Source organism: Rattus rattus, chromosome 2, assembly GCF_011064425.1.
Source record: "Rattus rattus isolate New Zealand chromosome 2, Rrattus_CSIRO_v1, whole genome shotgun sequence".
Lineage (NCBI taxonomy): Eukaryota > Metazoa > Chordata > Mammalia > Rodentia > Muridae > Rattus > Rattus rattus.
The window spans coordinates 77,394,604-77,403,956 of record NC_046155.1 but is presented as its reverse complement, the minus strand read 5'-3'; the positions used below and the strand labels follow the sequence as shown (position 1 = coordinate 77,403,956).

Sequence of the window (9,353 nt, the reverse complement as noted above, 5' to 3'; positions counted from 1 at the left end):
TCTCTCACTTGTTCTATTACTCCCCTCCTCCATTTCTCTCCCTCTCTGCTGCCTCTCCCTCCCTCTCCCTCTTCTGGTTTTCAGACCATTTAATCTCTACCAATGTCTGCCTCTGCTTTATATCACTCTATGTAAAAACCTCAGAAGAGAATATAGATAAATCTCTAGATAAATCAGCCCATTTACCTAGTGGTGGGTGGGGTTGGAGGATCTGAGTTTCCTTTCTAATAGAGAAATTTTATGTATGCCTGACTGATCCCTAGTGTCTTTGTATCATAAAGAGACTATCATAGAACCTAGATGTACTCTCTCTTGAAGTAACAAGAAAACATTTAGAAATACATTCCAGGAATAAATTGGAGATAAGATATCTACATTCTGTTACCTATCCCATCACTATACGATCAGAATGGGACCTTGGCACTTATACTAGGCATTTGGAAAGTAAAAACTACAGATCAGGATCCTGAGATATGATTCATAATCTTAGGAAAGGAATGATCACTGGTGTAGAAAATCAGGAAAGGCTAGATTGGTGATCATTGAGCCAAAGAGTCTAATAACAGACTCCTTGGGTAAATTAAAAGAGTGTTTTATTGGCTAGATTGTAAAACTAATTTGATACACAAATCACAAATTAGAGCAATATGAGTAAAGGATAATTTCATTCCTTCCTGAAAAATGGCATGGGACATGTAGGTAGGCAAGAGTTTGAAAAGATGGCTCTACCCTCAACACAAAGTTTCTGTTTATGAATCAAACCATTTGTCCCATTTATTCCTTCTTCCTAGCAAGCAGGAAATGTAAAGAGGTAGGGATTAATAAGATGAGTACTAGCTAGTTTATAGTCCCATGAATATGCATAGCTGCAAGGGACTCCAGAAAGTGGCTAGCTGAAACTACATCATTAAGAAGATAGAATGGACAATGGTAAAAGAGTAACTCTGTGATACAAAGGAAAATCAGAATTTCCCAGGGCTATAATTTCAGAGATAAAATTTTAGAATCTATTTGGCCCAGGAGAGGCAGTTCCAGTGGCTCTTGGAATACCTGAAGCTAATGTACCCTGGGCAAGGATTTTACACGAGAGTAAGAGAAGACAGCATGCAAGCACTGTACCTCTACTCAGAAAAGTCAGGTTCAGGTCTCAGCCCCACTTTTATGGATCCTTGTTTGGATTTATCCATGGAGAACACTTATTGTTTTATGACTTTCTTGATCTGCATCTCACCCTGAAGCTCTAAAAGGCCTGGATTTTCCTCTGGGGATTACTCAATTCCTTTTCAGAATATGGAGCATACATTAGGATTGGGGTTGGCCATGTGATTTTTGGTCTGACTTATCAAAGTTCTTCATGTAGCAAATGACCAAGGATAGTTCTATAGTCTTGACATAAGTCTTGAAAATTTAGATGGACTCATTCTTATTCTGCTGACATTGCTAAGAAGACAATGCAAGCTTTGAGCCGTTAGTGCTTATTTTTGCCAGGTTAGGGAAGTAGCCATCCGAGAATAAAGCAGAGATCTGAGAGATGGAGAGAGATTGCAAATGACATTCTTTGGAGCTCCTAGATCCAGCCATGCCCAAAGCCATTAATCCTGGGATTAGCTTGATGAACAATGAATCCCTGTTTTGGCTTTTGCAAGTGTGAATTAATGATGGAGTAAGAATACTTTTAATCCATCACAGACTTAAGTTTCTCTCTCTCTCTCTCTCTCTCTCTCTTTCTCCTTTCACCTATATTGTGGTTCTCAAAACTTGGCTAAACAGAGGAAAAATCTAGGGATTTTTATAAAAATAGTTTACTCAGACAATTTAGATTACCCTCGATTTTTATCTGCATTTTATCAATTACAGACTCATATTATCATTTGGATGTAAAATAAACCCCCTCAAAGATTCAGATATTGAAGGTTTGGTCCCCAGCTGCTGGGTTCAATCATTAGCAGGTCACTAGATCATGAGAATGCTAAACAGAACCGTAGAAAAAGCCAATGCTGGATTACTGTGGTGGCATTTTGGGGAGGGCAGAAATAAAAAGGTGGATCTTAGTTGAAGGAAGCAGGTAAGTAGGGCATGTATTAAAAGGTACACATTGTCTCGAGTTGCTGCTTTTGCAGTTATCTTGAGATCAACAGCCTCCATTGTCATGTGCTCTCACCATCATGATGCTCTGCCTCCTTGCTGGCCCACAGTGATGGGGTCACTGATCATGCACTACAGACCCACAGTGATAGAGCCACTGACTATGCACAGCAACCTGGGAAAACAGGAGCTGAAAAGAAACTTTATCTTCCTTAAGTTGGTTTTCTCATTTTTTTTTTGTCACAGAAAGGAAAATTAATTGACCCAGAGGCCAAATTTGGACCTGGATATAATGAATAACTATTATTACCATTTTCTTAACCTGCTTATTATCCCACTCTTGGATAGCCTTAGCTTTTCTCTGGGAACTATTCTGCTTGTTCTCTGTCTGAGGAGAAGATAGCAACCACCCTGGGCTTCTCTAGGAAGTTTCTAATTGGTAGTTCAATTTGGAAACAGCTATTAATAATTACTGCACATTTTCTACAAATGTGATTATTGCCTTATGACTCTGAAAAATTGTTGACAGCTCTGGGTCACTGTTTCATTACCTGAATTAGAAAAGAAACAAGCTGATGATTTTTAAATGGTCTTCCTGCTCTAAAAGTCACCCATAACGGCAGTTTCCTGTCAGGACCCTTACTCCCTGTTTCTCATTTGTGCCCATATGCACATGTGCACACAGGTATACACACACATTTCCCAGTGTGTGAGAACATGGAGAGCCGAAAAATGCACCTCTGAATATTCTGCCCAAGTTTTGCAGCATTCTCTTACCTCCACAGCAAACACTGACAGGTGTGAGCTAAGAGAGATACAGGCCTTGTTTGAAGAATCCTGATAAGAGGAGCTGGGAGACAGGCTGAGGAGAAGAAACAGAAATATTGATCTCAGAGGCTGACAGGTTTCACTGAAAGATCCAGTGGTGGAAAAGGGTAAGCCCAGACTGAAATTTTACACTTTCCCTGTGCAAAATTCAGCTGCAGCAGAATCTTTATTAAAGCATTTTCTTGTGTTTACCATATTTCAGAAATATAGACTCCATATCCTATCTATTCCTGCACTGACAGACCTTGAAGTCTGAGGGGTGAACTGTTTCTAGAGCCTTCAAGTGATCTTTTGTGTCTCTAAACCAGCGGTTCTCAACCTTCCCAATACTATGACCCTTTAGTACAGTTCCTCATGTTGTAGTGACCCCCAACTGTAAAATCATTGCTACTTCATGACTGTAATTTTGCTACTTTTAAGATTGTAATGTAAATATCTGTGTTTTGTGAGGCTTTAGGTGACCCCTAGTAAAGAGTCATTCAATCCCCCAAAGGGGTTGCAACCCATATGTTGAGATCTGCTCCTCTAAACCCTTGCCCTGCCAACTTTGTTTTCAGTCAGATGAATGTCTGACCCCCATCTTCCTGACCCAGGTTAAGCAGACTTTTTTTTTCTGTGAGCCTTGCTGAACTGCCTCAGGCAGGGTTGTCAAATTCTCTCTCAGGTGGTCTTTAGAGGTCTGATGGAGGCACAGTGCCTTGCTTATTCTGTGTTCTCATTATTTGTTCACATGCCTTAGCTACAAAGAGAGGTGAGGTCTACCAGCCCAAGACCAAGTCATGGATAAGAAAACTTGTTTTAAGTGGCTGAGCAAATCACCCAGATAAAGGTGAAGAGGTTGTAGTCTCTGCAGAGCTGGAGGCTCAAGATATATCAGTGAAAGTGCGAACATTGAAACATCACAAAGAGTGGTTTAACATTTCATTCAGTCATCATTGTAAGCATCCTCTAGAATGGTGGTTCTGAGCCTTGAATTTCTGTAAGCATGGTGTCAATGCTAGTTAAAACACACATGACTGCTTTTCAGCCCAGTAATCCTAATGTAGAGGTTACAAGGCCAATTCAACTATATGTTATATTGCTATTGATATGGATAAATGAGGAAAGTTATATGGACAAAAATGATGAAATGTGCAGAGGATTAAAGAGGCAAAAGAGATGAGACAGTGGGACCATAAATAAAGATCCCACTTGAAAGATCAGTTCAGCAGAAAGGGGAAGAGGAGACTTCCTTGTGCTGACTCCCTTCCCTTCATAGATGCTTAACCATAATATCCCAGTGAATGGTACTCAGGCTCATTCTTCCCATATGGATGAGAGTGTTACACATTCCTTTTTTTCCCAGTCCCCCTTAATATGTGAATTCAACACATCTCCTTTCAGTCATAGGTCTACTGAAAGTAATAGAGGGAGGGATGCTAAGGAACTGGGTTGGCAATGGTAGGTAGAGGAAGCAAAGAGGAGAGAGAGGGCAGAATGGTGGGTGGATATGATTATCCACGATGTATTCACACATGGGAACTCACATGGACCCCATTAATTCTCACAATTTATATATTAATAATTATAATTTTTTAAAAGTAGAGTCTATTATTTCATCGTTGAATCTAATTGAGCATAGGATTTGATTTGACAAATGGGGTGTCAGCAAAACTTAGAGCTTGCTATGCAGTGTTCAGCCCTAAATGGAATGTCTATATCACATCTATCCCTCAAGGGTAGGTATGTAAACAGAAAAGTTTATATTTTCACCTTGCAAAATTCAACTGCATGGGAGTTTTGCTGAGGGGTAGAGAATTTGACTGCAAAATTCAACTGGAGCAGAATCTTGATTAAATAATTTCCTTGTATTTACAATATCTTAGGATTATAGACTCCCTCCTATCTATTCCTGATGCTGACAACCCATTATTTCCACCTCCTCTTTCTCAATAGGTGGGTGTGGGGGGAGGACTAGAGAGGAAGGGGTTTGATAAAGATGCTCATTTATGGATAAGCACCAACAGTCACTGCTCAGACCATAAATTTTAACCTATTTCTAACACCCTACTGCACATGGAGAGGCTTATGGCAATGCAGATGTATTAATGTACAAATTCAACAGCAACTGGGGCTTAGCTCAGGACCTCGCTGAGGGTAATACAGACAGCAGTCAAGGTCACTTAGTCCAACCTTTGCCAAAATACAGTCATCCCTTACGATGAGAAAATTGAGAGTTTTAGTTTATTGTTAGCTATTGGCTTCAGGCTGCTCTTACTTAATAGAGAGAATCCTCATTTCCTGAGCATCTAGCCTTTCCACCATAGGTGGCTTATCTCATGGCAATTTACTTTTCTAGAGACAGCAGAATGGGAAGAATAGCGCCATGTCATTCATGGATAAATAACATCTATAGGGTCACCCCTACCATTTTATACTTTAGAAATGAGTCATGGATCCTACCATCACTCATAGGACCCCATAGATGTGTGGGTATTGGGAATCACGGATCGTTAAGAATAATTTTAGAAACAGTTAACTACATTAATTTTAACATACCGACCTGCAAGGGACTTCTGCCTCATTTACTCTTCACTGAACAAACATTTACTAAGTGCTTTCTGCATGGCAGGCACCGTGGATAACAGAAGGTAAGCAAGTTGTAGAAGGTAGTGGTGGTGATAATTAGCCATGCTGTGTGTCACTGTGAGGGTCTGGCTTATATTCAGAAAGGACAGAAGAGCTTGTGGAGAATTTCAAGTAAAGGGGAGATTGAATAATGCCTGTGTTTTAAATTCACCACCAATCCCTTCCACTGTGATAAGAGACGTCAGATGGAAGAGTGAGAGCTTATGTATTCTCAAGAGAGAAGAAGAGGATGTGTGTGGGGTTTGCAGTAGCCATGGAGAGAGATAGCGAAGATGCGTTTCTCAGAAAGGATGTCAGGCTTCTCCTGGGTTTCCAGCTGCCTCAGTAGAGAATGAAGACTGCTTAAATTCTTGGCAACTATTTTTTCAGATTGGCTGGATCTCCTAATCTGGCCTGGACAGTTGGAATACCTGCCTTGGATCTCCAACTAGCCATTGCATTCTCTAGTGTCTTTTGATAGGACTCTGGCAGCAACACAGGAAAATATAAAATCAAATGCTTATGCCTTTGGTGTTAAGATAATATGTGTTGAAAACTATAGATTACTGTGTGAACCTTTCTTTTACCTGCACAACTGGGAAAGCTGTGTGTTAAGTCTGTTAGCAAATCCAGTAACACGACACATTAAATTCTTTATTGGAACAAATTTCACTTCTCCTTCCTTAAAACATCTGCCCAATCATGCCTGATCTTTGAGCAATTTTACCTTCTTTTGTCAGAGTCTGTCTCTGTTGCCTCAATTTGACTGTTATGATGACACTTGGCCTGACATGAGGAAACTACTTGGACTACGAGACACGCTTTTGATACATGTTGACAGCTTCTCTGGGCTGAATTGGCCAATCTCTACCCCCGTCACTTGCCTCCCAAGGGCACAGACTGCAAAGCCAGCTGATGCCTGGCAAAACTGCCATTCAGCTCGAGCAAGGATGATCAGAATGCTGCTGGGAGGTTGAGAGGGGGCAAGAAAAATTACATAAAGTAGCAAAACAGAATGAAAGCTGATGGTGACAATGGCTTTGTCCAGTGTCACAAACACTTATGGAAATGCCTCAGCTAGTGTCCATGTTCCTGGCTAAAATTCAGAGAATGGGGGCACTCAACCTGGATGGAAGGACATTAGACATACAGTGAACTTCCTGCATTTTCACATTTCCACATGCACTGCTTACCTGACTTGTCAAATGAAAGTCAGGCAATGAAAACGCAAGTCCCGCTGTCAGTGTGACTGTTTATTGAGCATCCTTGGGCCTGCAGCTGCGTGAGAACATTAGGGTATAAAAGAAAAATGTTATAGGATGGTGTGATCATAGCCATCATTGAGAGTCCAAGAAAATGATAGTCAAAAGTGTCACATCAGTGACTTGGAAGGGAGCAATTATTACCAAACAACCAAGCAGAGGGCCAATGAAGCAAATTGTTGGATATTTTAATCTGTAAGCAGAAGCCCAAAGGTCAAGTTTCAGGCATGAAGAGGTTAATTAGAGAGGGGTTAAGCTATCCTTTCCATCTTGCTTAATGCCAGGCAAGTCTATATTTCAACTTTGCTTTGTAGGGTTAATTAGGTTCATTAGGATTACAAAGAATCAGAGAGCGCCCCTGACAATGGGCAAAGAGATCCCTTGTTCATGGTGGTGTTCTTATATTAGTCAGGACCAGAGTCGATGGCAGCTCTTTGATCATCATAGCTTGATGGCTGGCTTGGTGGCAAAGCTGTTTTATGACTAGGACACAGAAAAATCAAATCAAATCCCATACAATCCAGGCAGCATAACTCGGAAAGAGGAAGACAGACAGATCTGTAGACTGTCATGCTACCCACGGACTGGCCTTTGGGGGCAAAGCACAGGTGGGCCATAGATACCCACTTGCGGCAGGATGCCACATGGCCAGTCTGCAGCATGAGCTGCCATATTGTGTCAGTATGTCATGGACAGATGGGAGAGAAAGAGAAGTAGAGCGGCTTGAGTACTATGAAGAGAGTTAGAACTGGAGACTCAAGAATGGAGAGAGATAACCTATTGTGAGTGGCTAGTCTTGCCACCTGGGGTGACAGGTCAGGGCCATGTCTGGGTCTGGGGCTACACAGCAATAGGAGTCAATGTTGATGTCCATAGCTCATATTACCACTAGAGACCATGGAGACATTCTTGGTCAGGACAGCTGCCTGGGACCACATGGATGTCCAGGGTCTGCAGAATCGTCCCTACCCCTCCATGACTGCAGTGGTCTGGGGAACTGGCTCCACCTTTCACTGGAGGCAGCCTTTCAGAGAGCAAGCCTTTGGAATCTTGCCCAAGCAGCAGAGTGGAGCTGGCCCTAGTGACAGGGGTGTGGGTGAGCCAGCCCCGAAGGGCCCCTTCACTTGACTGCTTTGGGGGTGGTGTAGGTATAGGGCTTAATCCCTCCCTTGCTTGTCCCTCACCACCTGCAGCAGCACTCTGGAAAACTGGCCCTGGGGTCATGAGAGCTGGTTGGCTGGCCCTGTTCCTTGCTGGCTGCAGCAATTGGAAAAGTCCCAGCACCTCAACTGGGCAGCACAGTAGAACTGGCCTTTGTGAAGGGGCACAGATGGGAAGCAGGACCTGAGGGTGAGAGCAGGGAAGAACTAGCACCACTGGTCTGCCAAGGAGTGGTGTGAGGATAGGGGTAATGCCCTCCTCCCTCCACACTGGCCCCAAGGGCATGAGAGCAGGAGAACTATCCCTGGGAAAGAGAGAGAGAGAGAGAGAGAGAGAGAGAGAGAGAGAGAGAGGGAGAGAGAGAGAGAGAGCCCTTCGGTGTGGATGAGCTGGCCCCAAGGACCAAGAGAGAGCTGACTCTGACTCCTGCTGATGGTGGCATTGACTGACCTAGCTGGAGCAGTGCTGGAATGTTGTTCTCATGATGCAGATAAGGGTGACCACCTCAACTACCACTCAGGTCCAGATTCAGGGGTCTGAGTTGGCTATCCTCAAATCTATGTCATTTGCAAACAGTTGGGACTCAAAAGGGCCAGTCCTACTGATCCAAAGCTTTAAGATCTAGACACAGAGCAACAACAGGGTAACTGGGAGGAGGCCTGGTAAGGATTCAATATTGATGGTTTCGCAGAAGCCAGAGATCTCAAACATGACCAATGGCTTATTGCAATGAACATTTGCAAATGAAGATGTATGGACAGAGGGGCATACTACAGGGAACACTGTGATACACAATTTCTACAATGAGATATTTTCTATGCTTTGTTTCTGTTGTTTTTGTGGTGTGTGTGTGTGTATGTGTGTGTGTGTGTGTGTGTGTGTGTGTGTGTGAATGCATTTTATTTAAGGGAACTTATAACGGCTGAAAGTAGATATGAGGGGACAGGGAGATAAACAGGACTGGGGTGTATGGTGTGAAACTCACAAATAATCAATAAAACATTAAAATAAAAAACAAACAAAAAGAAAGGACAAGAAACAATCAGGTAGAGACATGGGATTTGAGATAAGGACACAAAGGAGGTTCAGAGAGAGCCAGGACTAGTTCCTCTGTGACTATAAATTAGGACTCATTAACACAAATATCCAAATGATCCTAGCCTGGCCTCATTCAGGAACTGTCCCTTGCATGGCTTTGCTATGGGACACAGGTAACTCCCTAGCTTGCTGGGATTCACACAGGACATTAGTACTAGGTATACTGTGAATTGATGTGATGGTGCACACCTTTAATCCTGGTACTCGGGAGGTGGGGCCAAGTGGATCTCTTCAAGTTCAAGGCGAGCCTGGTCTAAATGGCAAGCTCCAGGTCAGCTACCTGCTCTAATATTGCAGTGCCTGTAATTGCCA

General features: G+C 42.6%; 1 non-coding gene across 1 annotated transcript; it reads left to right on the top strand.

Moving 5' to 3' along the window:
- The first annotated feature begins 7,135 nt into the window (after positions 1-7,135).
- On the top strand, positions 7,136-7,278 carry LOC116895016. Its single transcript, XR_004387203.1, has one exon. It is a non-coding gene; the product is annotated as a small nucleolar RNA SNORA48 (small nucleolar RNA).
- Positions 7,279-9,353: the final 2,075 nt, after the last annotated feature.